Here is a 22,952-nt window from a genome sequence, read left to right on the forward strand (position 1 = left end):
CAGAGGTCATTCTGGATACATCTGTAATTGTACATATATAGATATCTTACTGAATAACAGAATTTTAGGTGTTTGTTTTTGTATTAGTACCAGAACTGTGACAAACCCAATCAGCATATGAAAAAAGCATGAGGGCTGTAGCTTAGAAGCTCAGGAAGATGTAACAGCATCTGCCCCCCACCTAGACCTGAATCTAGGAAATTCTTTGTTTAGACCTGTAACTGTTAACATAGGACTTATAGTTAAGCTTTTTTTTTTTTTTTTTTTCCCCTTCAAGCTTTTTAATAAGAAGTTGGCATGCTTGACTGCATACTCATACTTAGACTGAAGAATTCTTCAAATGTCATAGCTGTGGCCTCATGGTGCATTTGCTATCCGAATACTAACTTCGCTTATCAGACAGAAACGAAAGAAGAAACTCTAGTGATTCATGTTGTGGGGGGTGGGGAAGGAGCAATTTGAAGCCACTGTGGGAACACCAAGTTTAAGTGAGGTTTGGGTACATTCTAATGAAATCTATGATTTTATCTTTTCCTGGCCTTGATTCTCCAAGTTGAAATAGGAATACAGTGTCGGCAACAGGGTGGTTAGCGAACACTCTTTGGAGTCAGACGTGGGTGGGAGTCTTTGCAATGAACTTCCCTGTGCTTAAGATTTTGGTCAAAGTGACTTCTGAGCTTCCACCTCCTTATCTGAAAATTGCAGACGATCACGCACACCAGTGGGTGGGTGAAAGGTTAAAGGCGATAATGCATAGGAAGTGTTTCCCACTGCGTTTAGCATATAGTACGTGCTTAATAAACTGCTGCTTATTCCATTATTCTTTTCGTTTGAGGAAACAGTTCAGAAGAATCCTACTCTAAGTGTTGGGTCTAAGAGAAAGATAATGTTCCCATCCTAGGTTGGTTCTGTTCTAGTGACGCTGGGCAGTGCAGTGACTTGTCATCACTTGGGAGATGGTGATTCAGGAGGTAGCATCATGTAGTGTTTTATATAACGTTTACTAAAGCCAAAAGTAGTATCGTATTGCAATATTAAAAAAAAAAAAAAACCCTGAAAACAAACAATAGCCAAAATATTTAGGAAAACTAAGTTTTTGGGTTTTTTTTTGTTTTTTGTTTTGTTTTGTTTGGTATTTAGGACTTCTCCTAGTCAGGTATTGAGGCGACATTCACATTTTATCTATGATCTTATTGCCTGTGTTGAGAGCAGAAGGACAGAAAGTGTAAGAAATTCGTAATGACATGAATCCTAAAACCTTAAAATCAGTGCTTACCAGTTGTTTTCAAAGATAATCATAGAGACTAAAGAGCAATAATTATTAGCAGGCTAGTAAACATGGAGGTTATGTGCTGCCAAGGCAACACGTCTTCAGAGGATTGTCTACGCGTGTTTGTGGTGTGCTGTGACCTTCCTGAAATCTAAGGATCTGATTTACTCTTTCTTTCTTTCTTTCTCCCTCCCTTGTTTTCTCTCCTTCCTTTCTTTCTTCCTTCATTTCTTCTTTCCTTTCATTTATTCTTCTTTCCTTCCTCTTTACTCTTCTATGTTCTCTCAGCTACATAGCATTTTTTTGTTTTGTTTTTCTTTTTCCCTTTGTGAACGAGAAAAGCTCAAAGAGTGAAGGAGGGACATGAGACCCATGGTCTTTTTATGTTGCCCTGGTTTTATAAATGGAAACTTGAAGCGGAGTTAGAAAAATCTGTTTTTCTTTCTCCTATTGAACTGCAGAGTCTCATCTGAAGTGACCTGCACACCCCAGGGAAGCCTGGCTCAGGACTATTTGTTGATTCATTGATTAAACGGCATGGAGGGAAGGGGCATCGAGCATGGAGATTCCCTTAGTAGTGAACGCTTTGAAACCCCAAGCTGCAGTGTACAGGCGGATGGCTTCTCTGTGACCTCCCAACCGCTAATCTCCTTTAAGAACTGAATCAAAGCAGTTGAGGGGTTTTGTCAGATGGATTTTGCCTACAGTTGGGTTTTTGGCAGTTGCTCGTAGAAGGCAATACATTCTTCACAAGGATATGATGGTTTTTTTTCCAGAAAGGAATGAAGACAAGGTGCCAGCAGATCTCTCTAGAGAGGGACCCTTATTTATTCATGGTACCATGCAGGCTGGGACAGCTGCAAGGTAGATGACTTTCTCACACTTTGCAGCCAATCTTCTCAACCACCCTTGTCTAATGGTCCATCCCGAAAGCGCATTAATGCAGGGGGCTCCACTTCATAATCTCTTCCAAGGGCAGAGAAAAAGCCTGTGATTAGAATTGATATTGTATGAGTGACCATTTTTAATTAAAATTTGTTTTTCCCATTTCCCTACTTCCCCACCCTTTGGTTACCATCAGCTTGTTCTCTCTCTATATAGGGGTCTGTTTCTGTTTTGTGTATACTCTGGTTTTGTTCTTTGAGATTACACATATAAGTGAAATCATACGGTATTTGTCTTCCTCCGTCTGACTTATTTCACTTAGCACCATGCCCTCTCGGTCGATCCATGTTGATGCAAATGGCAAGGTTTCATTCTTTTTGATTGCTGAGTGATATTCCATTATGTATATCTACCACCTCTTTATCCATTTGTCTATCAATGGACATCTAGGTTGATTCTATATTTTGGCTATTGTAAATAATGGTACAACAAATATAGGGGTGCATATATATTTTTGAATTTGTGTTTTTGTTTACTTCTGATAAGCACCCAGAAGTGGAATTGCTGGGTCAGATGGCTGCTCTATTTTTATTTTTTGAGGAACCTCTATACTGCCTTGGAATGCATAGTGGCTGCACCAATTTACATTCCCATCGACAGTGCACAGGGTTCCCTTTTCTCCACATCCTTGCCAGCACTTGTTGTTTGTTGATTTTTTTGATGATAGCCATTCTGACAGGTGTGAGGTGATATCTGTGTGAGGTGAGATGTGTCGTTTTGACTTGTATTTTCCTGATGATTGGTGATGTTGAGCTTCTTTTCATATTTCTATTGAACATCGGTATGTCCTCTGGAGAAATGTCTATTCAGGTCCTCTGCCCATTTTTAAATTGGATCATTTGTAGGTTTTTTTGTGGGTTTTTTTTTTTGATAAGTTGTATGAGTTCCTTATATATTTTGGATATTGACTCCTTATCGAATGTATCATTTGCAAATATTTTCTCTCATTAAGCACGTGTTCTTTTCATTTTGTTGAGGGTTTCGTTTGCTGTGCAAAAACTTTTTAGTTTGGTGTGGTCCCACTTGTTTATTTTTTTCTTTTGTTTCCCTTGAGCAAAGAGACATATCCAAAAAGATATTGCTAAGAGTCATGTGCAAGACTTTGCTGCCTGTGTTTTCTTGTAGGAGTTTTATGGTTTCTTATATTTAAGTCTTTAATCTATCTTCAATTTATTTTTTTATCTGATGTAATAAAGTGGTTCTGTATAATTTTTTTTTTGCATGTATGTGTCCTGTATTCCCAACACTACTTATTGAAGAGGTTTGTTGTGAGGATTAAATAAGATTACATATGCAAAGTATCTACTCCAGTGTTTGACACAAGGAAGATAGCAGTAAATATTATTGCCATTCCTCTAGCCTTTTCAAGGTCAGTGGTGGAGTCATGTATGTTAGAATTATGATAAAAGTCTTATAAGTATGCATCTGGAATGGTACAGCTCAGTGGTTTTCAGCATTCTCTTCTGCTGTAATACATATAGAAAATGTATGTGGAGAATTACCACATACTTGGCATGGAGCGATCAATAAATAGTAATATGGTGGTGGTGATGAAAATGGTGGTGGTGGTGACAAAGATGCTGATGGGTGATTGCACATACCACAGATGAGCTTAGGGCTCTAAGCAATTCCCAAAGCTTTAGCCTGGATCGCACTGCTTTCTTTCCTACATAGAAAGGAAATCAGAATGTTGGTGCCATTTATAAGTGCAACTATATTCTCTTAAATTGAAAAGAAAATACTCAGCAGACTTCAGTGCTTTATTGCCGGTAACAAGTTACTGGCATCACACCAGCTGGTCTAGAAGAGGCCATCTTTCTGGGAGAAAAAGGATTTTGAAAAATGCTTTACATCTCTGCCTTGGAACTTGACTGCATGGTTGTGAATTCTGGATCAATCACTCGCTGGCTGTGCTGACCTGGGGAAACAACTAAACAGCTGAAGTGTCTATTTATTCATCTTTAATTGGAATAATAGTGGTATCCACTTCATACAATTGGTGTGGGGGTTACATGATTAACAGGCAAGGTACTCAGAAAAGTGGCACACAGTAGGTGCTCAGTGTTAGGCATTTTTAGAAGTTTTTGTCTCCAAGTGGTTGGATGGGGGTAGCATCCTAGCTTGAGGTTCTCTCTCAAAATTGCCATTACTAATGTTAGCCATTGTGTCATTAATGCATAAAACTAATTTTTAGTTTTAACATAATAAAAGCTGGTCTTGATTGTGTATTTACCATTTAAGCAGGCATTATATCATGTTTTGTGTGACATCATTTTTATAATTGATTTATTAATAATGCTGCCATTACCCTTATGAAATAGATAGTATTGCCCCATCTTATAAATGAGAAAATTGAGCCTATAAGAGATGATAGAATTTTCCCATCTAGTGAGTGACAGAGCCACACCTAAAATTTATAATCTTCCCTACATACGTTTCCTACGCTGCCTCATTAAGTTGGAGACAATCTGTAGAGGTGGTGAGAAGGGTGTATTTTCTGGAATGGAAGAGAGACCTAAGAATCATGAAATGGTATTTCAAAAGGACATTCAAAAGACTCAAACAAGAAACAGGAAAGGTGGTCACAGTAAAAAGCAACTTAATTTAGTTACTCAATAATCAGAAAACCTAGAAATAGAACTTAATTCTCTCTTATGGACAGGAAAAACTAAGAGACAGAGGTGGAATAGGATAAGAATAATGAGGAGAAGAGAGAGGAGGAAGAAAAGGAAGAGGGGAGGGAGAGAAAGAGAGGGGAAAAGCGAGAAAGAGAGAGAGACAAAGGGAAAAAGGGAAAGGGAGAGAGAGAGGCATAAGTATATGCCTGTCAGTTAACACTCAAGCATTTCTGGAGGTAGCTGATCCAGGGCCGCCATCTTTGTTTTAGACATTATTTTGTCGAAGGCTACACAACTAGAGATAATGGATTTGGGGTTTACAATACGGTATTGCACCTTTGAATCCAGTGTACTATTCTACTTCATTATGCTACATTTTCAAACATAAAGGCATACAAAGATATAGACTCATGGAGAAGAAGTAGTGTAGTTACACGGACATGGGGACAAAAGGTTAGAACTACCTGTTTTTTTCAGACATTAACACAGGAGATTTTCCTTAAATTCTGTTGTGCTTCTGCAACTCTAGGCATAAATTAGCTTAATCTATATCTAGAAGACTGTAGGTGTTTAATAATGTTTAATGCTTTTTATTTAAAAGTAGTTTTTACTACTCTTGTTGAATTGATTTTCAAAAAATAAGAAAATCTGTGCGCTAAATGGGTCCCATTTTCCTCCCAATTTACAGATAGACTGAATTACGACAGACGAAATGTTTCCCTAAGATCATGGCAACCTATAGCAGATACGAAAGTCATTCTCTGGTTTTTGACCCTCCAGAAGAACATTTTTCTCTTTAATGTGATGATATCTTCTAATTGTTGGGCTTATCACATAATCAGCTTCTAAGAACTTGGGGACACGTTAATGGAGGACAGTCACAGCTGGGTATACAGTGAGGGCCATTCTGGGAAATGGAAATTGAGGATGAACCTTTTATACAGGTTCTGCTCTTGTCTTCAAGTCTGGAATCCCATCATCTGGTCTTTAAGGAATGATGTCAGGGATGTGTCTTTCCACATTCTTTTTCACCCTAGGATCCAGGCTGGGCACTGGAAAGAATCCCATGCCTTCTGTGTTTTAGCTTCCTGGGGTCCAACAGATGCTACGGTGTCTTCCCCAGACAGATGCCTGCTGCTCCCACGATATGTCCAACTGGCACTGTGTAAAGCAGATGGAGTTCCCTTTTGAGAGGTACTTCCTGCCCTGCATGTTTGTTTTGAAGATGTGGGTTTTGGGAAATACAGAGGACCAGGGAAAGAGGAGGCATGAGAAGTGTGAGAGGTAAGTTGTGTGAGAAGTGAGATGCAGTCCAAGGCAGAGTGGAATGAGACAAATGGGAAATCCTTGTAATTTCCATGGTGAATGCCAAGGTCAGACCACCTTCTTAAATCAGTTTAAGCAGAATCTCTGAGGTTAGGCCATTAGGCCAAGGCCCCACGGTCCTTCTTGGGGAAAAAAAACCAACAACAACACGGTAGGCGCCAAATTCCCCCTTTTCAGTGTTTAAATGGTGAAGGTGGAGAGGAGGGACCGAAAGGGGAAAAAGTGATGGCTTCCCACTTTTTCCTGTAGAAGGTCATGGAACCTTATGGCCAGCTTTGAAAAACAAGCTGCCGAGAATAACCGTGCTTGTTGATAAATAATTGTTTGCTTACTGCCTCCATTGAGATAACATGCAGAATGACTCCCTTCCACTGTTTCCCTAAATTTAAATATTTCCTCTAATAATACATGATATTTGGGTAGTGAAAGTTTATGAAATCATAAATTATCATCTGCCTTTTACAGATGAGTTAAGAAGATTAAGTGTCTTGTTTAGAGTAATTTGTTAAAAAGAGAGCAGAAGACTAGATATTGGGTCTTCTGACATCTAGCTGTGGATTGAGTCTACCTCTTAGAGATTCTAGTCTTGGGAGGGAGTCTGCTTGGTATAGGACTAGAGACTGAGTGTGAAGAACGCAAGGGGGAAAAATGTTAGAAGAAACAACTTGTCATGTTGGTTTTTTGTGTTGAGTGTGGTATCTATGATTACAAGATGGTGCATAGATTCTGAATTTGTCCTCAACTGAATAAATGAAGGAAAGGGGAATTGCTTCTCTCCATCCATTCCTCAGGCTTTCTTCTCTTTCTGGGGTCAGGCAATAGAGTGGAAATATAATCTCTGCTTCTCAGAAGCTGGAATTGAGGCAGCTGTAAGCAAAAGAGAACTGACCTTGTACATGCAAGCTTAGTTCCCGTGTTTACCTGTAGTCCCACCCACTTTACCATGTAATAGAAGAGTAATCCCTGTGGGTAATATCATCTTAAAAGTGAAGGGACAGTTCAATGAGATCCAGTGCGTGGGTAGACACTGTGGCATTCCTTTATCAAAGCAATTAATACCCTTAGGGTACAACCATATTGGCCTAATATGTAGTTAAAATATAGTATCCCCTCCCCGCACTTTGGAATGAAACCTTGTAAGTCATGTGGCTATTAGAACATGAAATGAATGTGTTCTTTCTCACAGAATGAGTTCTGTGTTACTAATATCAGGTAAACAAGATCCTAACACAGCTCAGTGTAGTAGGGTGAATTTCTTGGCTTGGCTTAATTCTAACACTATCATAGAGAAGTTACAGATTTGATAATGGCTCTGAAATCTTCAAGTTGACCACAGATTCCCAGAAGGAATTCCATTCAAGCTATTGCTAATGCTTCAAAAGCACAGTATGTGATTGACAGAATGAACAAACTGGTGTCACGCAGATGTCAGCTTTTTGCCCTCAAACCATCATTAACCAGTAGCAGCCACCAGCGAATATTTCAATATTACATTTACAATGTCAAACTATTAGCCATCATATGGACACCAAATGTGCTCATGTTAAAGGATGCAAGCTTAACAGCAAAATGGTCTACCTCAGTGTTCTTTGTACGCTAGAGCTTTACTCAGTAGTTCTCTCCATTGGATTATTTAATAATCAATTTAATTTTAGAAAAGTTTCACTTTAATACTCCTGAAAATTAGAGGAAAATATTGCCTACATTCATTTGCTATGTTACACAGACATACTACACAGCAAAGGTAAGAGATAAAAGATCAATTCTTATGGATCTCACAGTTCCAAGCTTTTGAGGCTGTATTATAGAAACTTTGTAATTATTGTGGGTAATCTTGCAGAAAATTAAATGTTGAGTTTGCATATGTGAAGAAGTTTGGACTGTTTTGCTCACCGTAGCTTGTTAGTAAAAGGAGCATCTCACTGGCCCTGTCAGGCTTTTGTGTTTCACTTCACTGCTAGTGAAATGCTATTTGTGGCGGACGTGAGATTCTTGAGGGGGGCCCACCATCTTTCGTTTGAGGCATATTTTAGAGAACGTACTTCTGTAGTTTACTTGCCTGTTTCAAATTGACTCTAAACCAGTAGCTCTCAGCTAGGGGCAGTTCCCCCCACTCCCCGAGGGCCATTTGGTGATTTTTGAAGACATTTTTCATGGTTATACCTGGGAAGTGGGTGCTATTGTCATGTGAGCAGAGACCAGAGATGCTGCTAAACATTCTTCGATGCATAGGGTAGCCCTGCACACAACAAAGAATTATCCAACCCAAATTGTCACCAGTGTTGACGTTGGGAAGCCTTGCTCTAGAGTCTTCCAAGCTTACAAGGGAAGGGAGTAGTAGATAACTTAAGTATTTTCATGTATATATTTTTTAAACTTTTAAAATGTATTTTAAGTGTGTTTTTCCAGGACCCATCAGCTCCAAGTCAAGTAGTTGTTTCAATCTAGTTGTGGAGGGTGCAGCTCACAGTGGCCCATGTGGGGATTGAACGGGCAACCTTGTTGTTAAGAGCACCATACTCTAACCACCTGAGCTAACCGGCTGCCCCCATATATATTTTTTAAATGGCTGATTTCATGATTAGAATTTTCCCCTCGGGGTGTAGACTAAAGATGAAAAATAAAAACACATCACATAGTTGCTTTAAAACATACTTGAAATGTAATGTATGCATTGTGGCTAAGCGAGCTACACATATCAGTCACCGATCCAACAATATCAGTAGCTGTAACTTACGCAGAGCTGCCCATGACCCAGACGCTGTCCAAGGTGTCTGTCTATATACTAATGCAGCTCATCCTCAAGGCGGCTCCATTGGGAGTTGACCATGACCGTGCTCTTCAGTACTCAGACATGTCAGCACTGAAGTCTGGAGGCATCAGATGAGCTCCTGGCAGGACGTGGAAGGAACAGAGCAATGGCAGCACTGATAATATATTGGGGAAGAGGGAGGCTTTATTTTTCTAAATGCCCCTGGTTGCTCAAGCTTTTATTCTATGGTGCTATTATTGCGAAAGTGCTTCTATGGGAACCTAGGATTGCCGTCATAAAACAGGTTTATATTTGCTTCTGGAGGAAAACGTTTTATAACTCTGCTTGCCAGTTCTGCACCTGGTCCCCGGCCTATTTGTCTTTTCCTCTCCAATGAGCATTTTCAACGGAGCTGGTCTTTAGGTTTTATGTAAATGACAAGAGAGTGAGCGTCATTGCTGCTCAGTCTTATACAAACGAAGTGGTCACTCACACGTGTGGATGTCACCTTCCAGCTGGCTGTCCTCGGTCTCAATCTCCAGAGTGGGAGTATGAAGCTTTCCGTGTGTAATCTCATCATCGGGGTGGGTTTGATCCACTAAAACCTCATGTTTGAAAGAAAAACAGGTAAAATTTCTCTACTCAGGCCTCATGGGAGATTCTCTAAGAACACATTTAACAATGGAATTTTCACTGGAAATGCCACATCGAAAGTCATATTCCCAGTGGGGATTTCTGGGGGAGTAGAGAAGTTAGCTAGATTTGCTGCTTTCACACCTACTGAGGGATTCGCGTCCAAGGAATTAAGTGTGTCATAGCTAGACATCTTACCTTTGCCGAAGTGGTCTGTTGTATTAAACCTCGGTGGCCATCAAAAACCAGAAAGGAAAACATCACAAATCACTAGAAATATATCAGCGTTCTGAGCAGTAGGATTTATGGCATACTAATGGATATGCTAGGCTATTTTTCTTTCTAGTAGCAGCTGAAACACCTCTGCCTTTTTCTTAGTGTAAAGGACCTTTCTATCAAGGAGATATAGCGTCCCTAATCTGGGACCAAAGTTGGAGAAAAGTGGCTCTTTGGTCCTCGTTTTCTTTAATTTCTTGCTCTCTTACCCTTTTGCCTCTTTCCCGTGCTCACTGAAAACCCAAAATAGAACACAGTAAGGATATATCCACGTTTGGGGAGTCTGGACAGAGACTGACATAATTGCGGTAGAAGGTGAGATAGAAAGAGGCCTGTTCCTGTGTTCTTTATCTCCTTTGGTTTCAGATGATCGAGACCATTCGTTTATTCATAGCAGCCTTCTCCGTGCCTAAGGGCTGGTTTATACATGCAATTCAGATAGGCTATTTTGTTCATCAAATGCCAATACAATTTATAAGGAATGCCCATAATTTGGAGGGCGACATGTTAGTTTCAGCCCTTCCTGAAGCTCCTGGCCTCACTCAACTCTTATCTTCCGTGGAAGAAAAGCCTCCAATGCAGGTGTATTAGACCCACATCGGGAAGGACTCTGGCTCCTTTGAGACTTCTGCTTCTGGCAATCTGGGGTTCCATTTGGTGGGGGCAGATTTGGGTTTTGCGCCTGGCGTTGCCGCTTATTAGCTCGTGACCTTGGATCAAATTACTTAACATTGCTCAATTTCCATGACTGTAAAATGAATCAAATCATATAATATATGTAGTAGAGATGAAATGATGTACAACACAAATGCCAAAGTGCAATAGGTAAAGGGTCTGGTGGCTTCTGGAGTCTTGCTACTGTATGTACTACTGAAATCTTAAGAAACTTGGCTCTGTACTTACCTCTGTGAAAGATGGAGTCTTAGGACTACAAATTTACAATCGTCTCTGTCCTCATGAAACTGCAGATGCCTTGCCTCTAGTTCAGGGTTTTGAATAAGCATCTCTAGAGGTTGGGATCAGTAACTCGTGTTTTTAAAAACCCCTCATGTGACTCTCAGAGACGGAATTCGGAGTTTGAGGAGCCCTGGGTCGGCCGATATCTTTCCCGCTTCCTTCTGCCTCAGTACAGCGAGATCTGCGGACTTCTAGCTCCTCTCGTTGAAGGTTATTCTAACCCTGGCGGAGTTTGTGTTTGCTTCTGTGAATGCCCTCTCCCGTTTATAGGCTGTCCTTTTTATGGTAGGCCCCACATGGTTGGGTCACCTAAATGATGTGATAATGAGGATGGACCAAAGGTCACCAGATTGTTCACATGTGTGAGGAGATTGTAGGGCTTAGCCTATCCGGTGAGAGAAAGGTTAGCACACCAACTCGATCCACGCTTCAAAGCGTGTAACTAGTTTGCTGCGCTAACTTAATTATCTGTGCTATTGATATCTTGGATGAACGTATCTATACCCCGGATACAGTTACTTCACAGGAGGCAGTAGCAGGAGGTGGCTTGTTCAGTTGCCAGCTTCCTAAAATGCTTTTTAGAGTCAGCTGGGTTGCTTAGTCCTCTCTTGTTCTTGGATTAAATATAAAAATAACTACGTAAAGCATATCAACCCTCTTTTCCCTGTCTGCTGAAACTGCAATCTCCTGTGCTTTTTCTAGAACCCATTAAAAAGGGAGGCGGAGAGGAGGGGTAACAATATATAAAACCCCAAAGCCCCACATCAGATCTTCTTACTGATGGAGAGAAGAGTGGGGCACAGAGGTACCTACGAGTCCCTTCGTCATGGTGAAGGGTTATTTAGCAGCAGGAGCCTTGTTTTTATTCGCATTGTCTTGTTTCTCTCTGTGGTCATATTCATTGTATTGACATTCCCACCAGGAGCCTGGCAGGGAAAGAAATGCCACCCAAGCCAGATGATGCTTTCATGTCCAAACGTTAAGAAACATTTGAAACTATAGACGGAAGGGAGGGCTGTGTCTGCATCCAGTTTGGGCTGATGCAAACCAGTCTAGTCCCTGTTACCACAAAGACAGACGCACTGGTTTGCAGATGCTTCCCAGAGAGGAGGGCTTCAGTCTCCAACACTCCCTCTGGAGAGGAGCTCTTGAGAACTGATTTTCTCTGCTAGGTGTTGCTTTAATTTGTAACCTCCTTAGAAGGTAATTTTGGGTTTGCGTGCCTGAGTGGTGGGCGTTATTTTGGAGGCCCTGATTTTTTCACTTTCTGCAAGTGGTGTGACCGGAAATATAAAGAGACCAGATTATCCAAACCCCTCACTGCACTGAAATTGAATTCAGCGCCGTGTTCTTTAACACCAAAACATACCCTGCTGTTGAGACGCGAGGGTGTTTAATAGGCAGAGACCAGGGGAGAAATTTTCAGCTTTTCATCCTTGTTATTCTTGTGAAGTCTTGGACACCGTATGCCACCGTTTTCAAAACGTCATTTTCCTGATAAAAATGCAGTGGAGAGAGTGCCGGAGCGTCACTCAAAACCAGCTGTGGTATCCTGTGTGACATTCCAAATATTAATACAAATAGAATTAATTCACACGCCAGGGGTGTCGCAGGAATCCATTTTAAGTTGGCACTTAACTTGAGTTTGCAATTTCCCCGTGACTGCCCAGGGTGAAAAATGTTAGCTAAACCAAGGCAGTGCTGGGCTGCCTTCAGTCTCTCAATTCACTCAAACTAATTTATTAACTAACGTTTGATTTGAACTATGTAGATGCAAATGTAGGTTCAAATGTAGATAGCTGTTTCATGCCCCTGGTTAGCAGTGAGGTTGTTACAAATGTTATACCTGGCAGATTGTTCTTAATCTGCTTTGGAGAAAGAGCAAAAATGATGTATTTATTATTAGTGGATTATTCAGTGACATCATTTCTTGGTTCATTAAGGATTTACTCTAGGTTTTAAATGATACCTGGTTTGTAGATACAGTGAAGAGGCTCCTGGTTCTGTGTGTCTTGCACTAAATTTAGTTTGTGGCTAGACTGAAGTAAGGCTTTCTGTGTCTTTGTACGTCTCCCTGGCCTTGTCTTTCTATCTCTGTGCAGTGAATTTAATAAAGAAACTATCTGGGAGTAATAATTCCAACAAGCCCTGGACGTTCCTTTGGGGGAAAAGCACTGACCTTTTTCCTGTTTTTAATAAAACTTTGGTGAATTTGGGCTTGCTTCTTCTGCAGTCCAGTGCAACTGTTTTTCTATTCCATATTTAAGGGTGGGGTGAGCCCATTTATTTCCTCTGAATTGGACGCCCAAAAGTGAACCTGGGAAAGATGGCTCTTAGGAGGTTTGTATTACTCACGCCTGTTTAATTCGGTACTTAGTTACATGCATTTAGCTACTCGGATTTATGTGGTCTCTTTCATTGTTGTTAGATTTTGTTGTTTATTTGTGATTTAATACCCCATCTATTTCAAAAAGAACTGGGAAAGAGTGCGTTTGTACTATGGAGTTGAATTTTGCTCTGGTGATTGGTAGGCCATTTTATCCTAACTGTAACACTGGCAATTTTAAAAGCTTCGTTTTTGTCTTTGTCTTGAACAAGGAGCATTTTACACATTATTAACTCCTGAAAATCCCACTGGATGGATAATTTGGAATGAAAGAACTTAAGACCTTTTGGGGAAAAAAGAACAAATCCGCAAAACCTCTTATGCTTACTCTTTACAGTCACTAAAAATATGTGGCATACTAAGTAAAACAGCCTATCCACAAAAGTGTGATATATTTTAAAATGGAATAACAGGTATAAAATACCATTTCGAAGGGATAGCTTCGCCACAGTCCCAAGATGCCTGTAAGTAGGTTTTGATTGTTCTGGCATTACTCAGCCATTGATTCCCTTGTGTCTCTCGAGTTCAATGTCGTTTTGATTTTATAACTCAAAGTTGACTCTTTTCTCCTGAGTCCTAGCATATTCCCAGAAAGAAGAAGAAGAAAAAAAAGAGTAATTTAGATGCTTGAAAAGGCAAAAAGCTGTGGATAAACTTAGTTTAGTGACACAGCAAGCAGGTTTGTATTAGATCCCAGTGAACAGGGTTAGTATGGTTCATCCATGATAATGGCGCTTGTCCATCACGCTTCAGTCACCTGGAACTTTTGTGGCCATGGTTTATTTTCCAGTATCTTTCTGTAGCTCTCTCCGCTTAATTATATAAATATGAGAATCGAGTAAGTGATCGAGATAGAGAAGTTCAGAGGAAAGAGGAGACCACTGGACTCATAAAAACCTTTCAGTGGCTGTGCATTCTCTTCAAATTAAAAAAAAAAAAAAAAACTCTGCAAAGACTGTTGACTTTCACAATATGACCTTAACCATCATTCTTTTCCACGTCAACCATGTGCTTTGCGTTGCCTTCTCAGTGGGAGATTGAGTGGGACTGAGAAACTCAGAGTCTTCTTAAAAATAAATATTTTTTATTATAGATAAAACAGAGAAAATTGCATGAGTCAAATGCATGTCCTGATGTACTATATATTTACATATTGTATATAGTATAAAACATGTGTACATCTATGTGTATATTGTATGCTACCCAGGGTAAGAAATAGAATTTTGCCACCCCTAAGTCACCCAATCAAGTCCTTTGTATGCCCCCAAAGTAACCATTATCTGATTATATCACTTCATTATATTTTTAGAAATACATTTATCACCCAGTGTGCGTCCCCCAAAACTATGTTTAGTCTTGGTCATTAAAAAAAAAAAATCAATATGTCTTTTAAGGCTCTTTTAATCTGTAACTTCCTCCTTCATCTCTGTCATTTCTTTACAATTTCTCTACGGGAGGAGAGGGGCTGTTTGCCCTATAAAGCTGCCTAGAGCCTGAGTTTTCTGGACTACACGCCCAGAGTGCACTACAACACATTGTTCTGCCTCTGCATTTCCTGCAAGTTGCCATCTGGATCCAGAAACGGGATCACACTCAAGTTTGATCCTTTTGGCAAGGTGGTTGGCAAGGTGGTGGTTGGCAAGGCTACAGTCACTATTGAAGATCAAATTGTCTCATTCAGCCAGTGGGGACCGCTTCAGGTTGGGTCTTGAGCCCTTCTATCATCGCCTTCCAAACCTCTAATAACTTCTCTGCTATCTGTTAACACAAGATGTTCTAGATTCATCTTGTACATTTCCTACCGTAGATTTGGAATCAGCCATTTCTCCAAGAAGGCCTCATTTATTTAGGGGAGAAATGTTATAGTCTAGGTGCTAGCGATGTTCATTTTTACTGGGTTGGTCATTGTTTCCTACCCCTTTGTAGAGGACAGGATTGGAGATTGGTCACTTGATCTGTCTATCAAATAAATTCATAAAATATAGACAGATATATCTACATTTTTAATGAGTTTAGTTTAATATATTTTTATGAAGTATGAGTTATTATTGATACTCCAATTCGAATTTGAGATGACAGCATTTTATCTCTTCTGCTTTACATTTATATTCTTCCTTCCCTAAGAATCTTGATTTTCAAGGACACATGGGCTAATAGAGTGGAAATATCCCATAATTACTCATCTGTTTTATTCCAAATTATCCACATAATAGTCTCAGGAGAACAATACTAATAATAGTACCAATACAGTTACTGAAAACATAAAAATTTTTTTTGCATATGGTTTCCCCCATCCTTCTCTCATTCTTAAATAGTTCTATCTACATTTTCATAGCATCTAGCCATTAGATACTCTGCTCTCTACCTCTTAAGCTTCTTTGAGTCTCGATTCCACATGTAACTATATGTTTTAATATTCACCACCAATCCCTATGTTGATGGTCTCTCTAATTGTTTTGATGGCTTCAAGCTTAGTCTCTACTATGTTCTCCAAAAAGGACTCATGAGAACAATATCCCTTCAGTTTTTGCTTATATCCGTAACAGTTTGTTTGAACCTTTTATAGTTGCACGTGAGTTTTGCTGGATATAAAATTATTTTCTTTCTTCTAGTGTATCAAATGAGCCACTCTTGTTGTGGCCCAAAGCACTGTTTTAGAAAAAAAAATCTGATGATACTTAAATTTTTTTTACACTATAAGTCATGTACTGACTTTGTTTAGAAACCCAAAGGATTTTATTACAACATGGCTTGGTATTGGTTTTTATGGGTCTGTATTGTCAAGTGCATGCTATAATTTTCAATGTCATTCCAAGTTTTCTTTGTAAGAAAATTTTCTTGAATTGCGGTTATTAGTACTGTATTTGTTATATTCCCTTGCTTTTGTTTCTTCTTCAGAATCCCTTGTTATCCATATGTTCAGTTTTTGTCAGTTTTTACTATTTGTCTCTTTCTCTTCAAACGTTTTGTCTCTTTATTTTTTAGTTTTTAGCTTTCTTCCTTTTTATGTTTTATACTTATTAAGGGATTGTCTGTTTTGTTTATTTGTTGCTAGTTTAGTTGGCATTTATGGAATTATTTTTTCTTTCATAATTTTTTTCCTGAGTCCTGTCTCCCTATTTATGAGTTGATCTAATCTGATTGTGGTGTTATTTTGTATCATTTCTTAATATCTTTACATTTCTTTTGAAATGATGTTATAGTTTTTCATCTGTGCTGTGAGAATGTCTTTCCAATATGATTTTATTGTTTCTAGGGATGTTTTTCTGCTCCTTATTCTTTTTTGTAATGGTAATAACTTTGTATGGAATTTGACCTTGATACTGTGTTTCCCCGAAAATAACACCTAGTTGGACAATCAGCTCTAATGTGCTTTTTTGGAGCAAAAATTAATAAAAGACCTCGTCTGATTTTATTATAAGACCGGGTATAATATAATATAATATAATATAATACTGGGTCTTACATTAATTTTTGCTCCAAAAGATGCATTAGAGCTGATTGTCCAGCTAGGTCTTATTTTCGGGGAAACATAGTACTTTTCCATTGTTCATTTTTGTGTGAAATTAATTTTCATGACGTTTTAGAATGTGGTAGGTTTCAGCAAACTTCACTGACATAGAGTTTGTGTGTGTGTGTGTGTGTGTGTGTGTGTGTGTGTGTGTGTGTGTAGTGTTAAAAAAATACAGTAGAATCTTTCTGAGATTTCTGGGCTGTTTCCCCTTCTCCACTTTGACCTAGACCTTCTCTTTCTTTCAGATCTCTTATTCCATACTGCTCAAGTTTGATGCTACTCACAGAAGTTTCTCATCAGTGGGGGTTTAATCTGCAAGGGAGCCCTGCTGGCTTGACGGTTCATGGGGACTAAACTACTCTATCCCTTTCAGTTCTACTTACTATGGGCCCTTTGCACTTGGTTCTAAAAAGGATAAAATCCTTCCTAGTTATAGCTATTTTTCCAAATTGGCCTGCTGAACATTCCATGAGTACTATTGGCTATTTTGGGGGTCTTCTTTTCTCAGGTCCATTAAATGCCACTCCCATTATTTCCTTCTTCCTGCCATCCAGATGCCAAGTTCTTGTAGGATTTGTGGCAATTGGTTTGCCCTATCACCTTGTTTGGGATTCATAAGGAAATTTTATCTTCTAGTGCTGTTTTAAAGGTCCATGAATTTTGGCTTTCGTTATCCAGTTGTTCTATCATTATAGTATTTGAAGAATTGAAAAAAATCTATGCTGTCATTGCTGCCAATATCTGTCTGGAATTTTCTCCTTTATTTCTCTGCCTTATGTGATTATTGACACACATCTGAGAAGCAGCACCCCAAGGGAAAGGATGCAGCTTGGGTCTCCAAAAAGGCTTTCTTTTGTACCAGCTCACTAGCTCCAATAAACTGGAACCCATGAATGCAATTTCAGCAGTACCATGTTCTTGTCAGCCCGGAAATGGAAAATGTCTCGCATAGTGTTGTTTTTGTTTTGGTAATACAGTCAGTTTCCTTCCCGTCAATAAACATGAGTTTCTATTTAAACCTAGACTTCTTCCAAAAATAAACATATGGTGGCTTATAAAAATAAACACAATAACAAAAAATAAAATATAGTTAATATGCAGTTGAATCAAAGTAGACTCAAGAAACAAGCACCTGAACTATCTTGGTGTTTTAATGTATTTCTCACTTATGCCACATTCTAACTTGGATTAGAGGGTGGAGTTCAAAGGGTGCTCTGTTCCACATGGTTATTCAGGGACCCAGGGCCATCCGCAAGGGCCTCAGAAGCACTGGAAGGGAGAGATCATAGAGTATTCCAATGGAGGATTTTAGGGACCTGTGATGTCATACATCATTTCTACCCACATGCTACCACTGGCCAGAGTTCAGTGAGGTAGAATATTCTAACAGCAAGGGCAGCTGGGAAACGGAGTGTAACTGTGTATCCAGGAAGAAAAGGAAATGGGGTTTGGTGAGCCCAGAATCTGCCATGGTGAGGAAATGGGAAAAGGGAAGAATAAGGAATAATTTACCAGGGGTGGGAGACTGTTTCAGCCAGAAAATTATTTAAAGACCTGGATGTTGGGAAGATGATATTGGCTTTGGAAAACTGAAAGAATTTGGGTATGGTTGGAGCATCAGATGAACTCAGGAAAAAAGGCTGTGGTGGCCTCATAAAATGGGGGTTAAATATTATCTAAGGATGCTAACCCCATCCTGCATGAGAAAAGGGGCTCTTATTGGTTTGTAAGCAAGGGAGTACCATGAGCTAACTTCTGTTTTCGGAAGATAATTCTGGCCTTCAACTATGATGGCACCATCTCTGAAATTGAAGAAGAAACCTTTCCAAACCTTTCTTAATCACGCACTGAGTTATATAAACCGGGGAAAAACTGAATTCACCTCTGCCTCTGCCATCTAAATCATGCTTACTTGGTAGGCTCCCATTAATGCTCTACAATCACGACCAGAGTCTGCAGTGGTTCTATAAATTCCGACTGGAAATGTAATTTCAGATCTCACAGGGCCTGTGTTGTTTCAGTGATATTATAATCAATGGCTGTAGCTCCCTTTGAAGCTCATAAAGTGACCTCTTTTGACATTGATTTGTCATCTATTTTTTTCTCTGACCTTACTTCACCTTCCGTGTCTCTTTATTTGCTAAGGCATAGTATTTTATTGCCAGGCACCCTTATAATAACCACAGTAGCCATACGTTTAGCTTTGTTCAAGTTACTTCTACCTAAATAGACATTGTTGTGGCAATATCTAGTCGTAGGAACCAATACTGCAAAGCTCCCAGGAGGAGACTGTTTTTCTTCCATTAGAAGACACCAAAGTGTGCTGTCGAGTAGTTTTCTTTGCTTAGACTGGAGTCCAGGAAGATTACCACACCTATTTTGTCCTTTCTTTCTAGAAGAGCTCTGAATTAAGAAAACCACAGAAAATGATCACAATTCTGGATTCAAATCTCACGTGGACATTTCCAAGACATTTCTCTGTCTTACTAAAAGCCCGTAGAAGGTTATAAACGGGATGTAAATGAAATGTGCATCTTCCTTAGAGAAGTGTGTGGTTTCTCTGGTCTTTGTGCCCCCTGCCCCCACCATCCCCCAGCATGACCTTTAGAAAAATATGATCAGTAATCTATTGGATCACCTCTAGTCTGGCTGTGAAGGTCCAGGAGGGGAAAGTTGAGGGATTTCAGTGAAAGCACCTGAAATGGCTACATGCAAATTTAGAAAAATACTCCTGTTTTTTTCAGTAGTTTCCAGAAGGTTTCTAAGCACCTGATGTAGGATGGATTTTTTCATTTGGGGCATCTGCTAGCTTTGCCTAGCTCAACATTCCAGTGAGGGTATGTTTTTTGCATGTGTGTGTGTGTGTGTTTGTTTGTTTTGTTTTTACCCTAAGAGTTCAAAACTGAACGTGTCAGCAGTGAGCAGCCACCCAGCTTTGTAAAGAATACCACGGCTGACAACCTCACAGCTGCTGAGGGAATGGGCTGAGCCTTTCTCGTAAGGCAGTACCACATACAAGAGCCCTTTTGCCATGGGGGCACTATGGAGTTTCCAAATGTTTTTACTCCTGGGAAAATGTGCCAACCCCTCCGTACCCTGTCACCCCCATGTCTGGTGATGATAACTATCATGATTACCAGCCCTTTGGTGGTTCTTGAAAGAACACAAAAGGACCCTTCTTTTGTCCTATCAGAGTAAAAAAACAAAACTAAAACGGCCACCATATTTTAAGAACAAGACCATTACTTTCTTTGTCATGTACTCAAGTTGTTTGGGACAAAAGAAATAATTCTTGTAACACATATGAACATTTTGTTTTAATGTTTATTCTTGAATAGTTCAATAGATATCTCATGACTAGAGCAAGAATCGCACAAATTTTCTACACCAGTTTGAGGTGTTGTTTTGCAACCACTTTAAGATATACACTTCTGATACAATTAAGGAAGAATGAGTGAAGAAAGGTGAAAGAAATGTACGTCTTTGTTTCCACGTCTATCTGTAGGTGTCCTGTTTATTCTCATCAGACCCCCATAATACACAAGAGCCCTCTTAATGACTAAGGGTGATTCGTCTATGGGCTTTGGCTGGAAGACACAAGGTTCCTTAACCAACTCCCCCAGATTCCCTCTGAGAAACCATTTCAGGAACCTCCTGCTCTTGGTAACTGTCACCATCAATCAGCTTACAGACTTCATTGTCTCCCACCCAATAGGATGGTACAAACCATCCTAAAAGTGCTTCTTTGGTTATTGATTGGCAATGGCCCCATCGTAAGTATAGAAATGTTCAAGTCAGGTCAAGGGGAACTTGAGATTGTTTTGGAAGGTCTCTTGGATATTGTGTCAGAGAAGTTATTAAACCCCTGCTCGTGAACCCATAGATCTCCCTTAGATCATTTTAGAAAGACGGGGAATGAGACGGAGACTGAGACTATAACGTGAATGTAATATGCAGTTATGACTACAGTTGTAACAAGGAATTCATTTGGAATAATTTGCAGATGGCGATTCCTTTGACGTTGATGCGTTTAGTCACTATGAACCTTACCCTGGCATCTGCTTCAGGGTTACCCAATATGCCTTTGGGTCCGCACAGATTATCCTCTGAACCAAATCTTAAGGTTGACCTGGTTTTAATCACCCCACTTCACTCCGTCGCACTTCTTCAAAAATTGCATAACCACTTTCTTCAGAGTTTTAAGATTCAGTCTCCAAATCTAAGGTGTATTTCCGTTTTCCATTTGTAGTGTGTCTCCCTGTACACCTTGAAACGATCCGAAAGGGGTGCTTTATTCAAAATGCTGTCCCTACTCTTGCCATGGCTGTTTTCACAGAACTTTTGCGTACTTTATAAATGGGAAATAGGACTCCTGATGGGTGAAGCTGCTTTTGCATAACGCCACTCAGCTCTTTCAGAGCCTGGAGTACGTCATCCAGGTATTCTGTCTCTCAGACCAACTCCTGTTCCATATGTCTCTTTTCTCTCTCACCTGTGAATACAAAAAATGGTGGAGACTGTTCCAGAAACATCAGTAAAGAGTGGACCATGCCAGTGGGCATGCGTTGACTCATAATCATTGCCCTTTTAATTTGAGGCTCTGGCAGATGGAAAATTGTTTGAATGTTGCAGTAGCAGCAAAAATAACGTTGGCTTCCTCTCAGCTTTTGCCTTGAGAAGCCCAAGAAGCCTGTTTCTTATAATTAGAAGGTGTGTATGAACTTGAACAGTAGCACAGAGTCAGCCATCGTAAGCATGAACTGATTCACCTTTTAGAAGCGACAACTGAAGAACTAACCTAAGGTTGCCTGGAGCTTCCTTCAGGATAATTCCCGAAGGGAAACCCTTGTGGGTTGAAGCCAAGAATTATCAAATGACCCAGTCTTTCCCTCCCCGTCCCTATCTGTTCCTTTCTTGTCTCAAAACCACCTGAGGACCTGGAACTGCTGACTTCAGCTTCTTGGCCAGTGCATAGGCCTTAGATCCTGGATGTGAAATAGGAGGAAAAAAGCCTTTCGCAAAACCTTTCTTCCATTGTTTCATTGTTTTCCTGTGTCAGCCTATACGAACACCTTAAAAAAAATTTCTCTGTCTACCTTGGAGTCTGTTCTGTTCGCTAATTCTTTCCCACACCTCGCTATTTCTAACCTGGTAGCCGAAGCAATGTTCCTTGGTCAGAGCAGTCACTTTAAATGGCACCATTTTTATCATTTGTAGCCCTACAAGGGTCTTCTTCTAGAGGATGCAGACACTCAAGTCCTTGTGACACAGTAGCTAAGCCATAGCTGTCATCAGATTTCCTGATTATTAGTTTAGTGACTGACTTGCTTCGGTAGAAGTCCCTTGTGCTGTGACTATTTATAAACCAGCAAGTTGAGGAACAAGCAGCCAGTAATAGAACAGAGGAGGAAATGTGACTAATTGATCCATGTCTACGTTTGGGCAATGGATAGCTTGAACCTCCTTTTTCTGCCCGGAATTCTTGCGGTTCCAACCATTAGGTCATTTGGAGAGTATTGGTTATTGGAGGTTGGCATTTTCTCAATTGATCAATCCTCTGCCTCTCTATGGAGTTTCTTTTGAACAGAAGGAGATGCTTGGTTTCCCTGCCAGCAGCTTTCAGAGGAGGAATCATTCACATGCAGAATGCCTGGCCCCTCTGCTATTCAATCTTGAGTTGTCCCCAACTGACCTATGACCTCAGATGGTAAAGTTGCACAGGTTACGTGGTCTGTCCCATCGAATGGAAAATAATGTAGTTTTTCTGGGCAAGGGCTATCAAGCTCTTTCTCATGTGTAACCTAATTTTTGTTGGACTGCATTGAGTTTTACTACTTCAGCAACTTCCCTGGGCCAAAGAATCCATTTATTAAGCTGTGTTGCCAGAGTTCTTTTTCAACCCTTGGCTCAGATATCTTGGCACGTCACTGTCGACAGTCCTTGGGGTCCAGGTCAGAGGATCACATAGGTGTGATCATCTTCTAATAAGGTTCTTTGACATCTCAGTTATTAAATGCTTTTGAATGGGGTTCAAGCACATCTGACTTACAGCGAAGTTTGCTCCAGGTGGAGAATGCCGTAAATCTTCTGGTGGGAAATTTTCTCCTATTTTTGCTTTTCTTTGTAGATTTACTTACTTATCCCGACTGATGCTATCTCTTTCCCAGAGCATGTAGTCTTCCCAAATGGGGAGCAGAGAAGACCAGCTTCCACTTTCCTTTCTACCCTATCCTGGCTCACTTTTTTTTCGTGAGGCCTCTTTCTTCAGACTGGCC

The 22,952-nt window shown here is 40.0% G+C and overlaps 1 protein-coding gene across 12 annotated transcripts in view; it reads left to right on the forward strand.

Annotated features, from left to right (window-relative positions):
• Window positions 1-22,952, forward strand: part of ESRRG (estrogen related receptor gamma) — a 549,788-nt gene that overhangs the window by 50,649 nt on the left and 476,187 nt on the right. The window lies entirely within an intron of this gene.

This window comes from Rhinolophus sinicus, chromosome 6 (genome assembly GCF_057876585.1).
Source record: "Rhinolophus sinicus isolate RSI-liver-muscle chromosome 6, RSI-T2T, whole genome shotgun sequence".
Classification (NCBI taxonomy): Eukaryota; Metazoa; Chordata; class Mammalia; order Chiroptera; family Rhinolophidae; genus Rhinolophus; species Rhinolophus sinicus.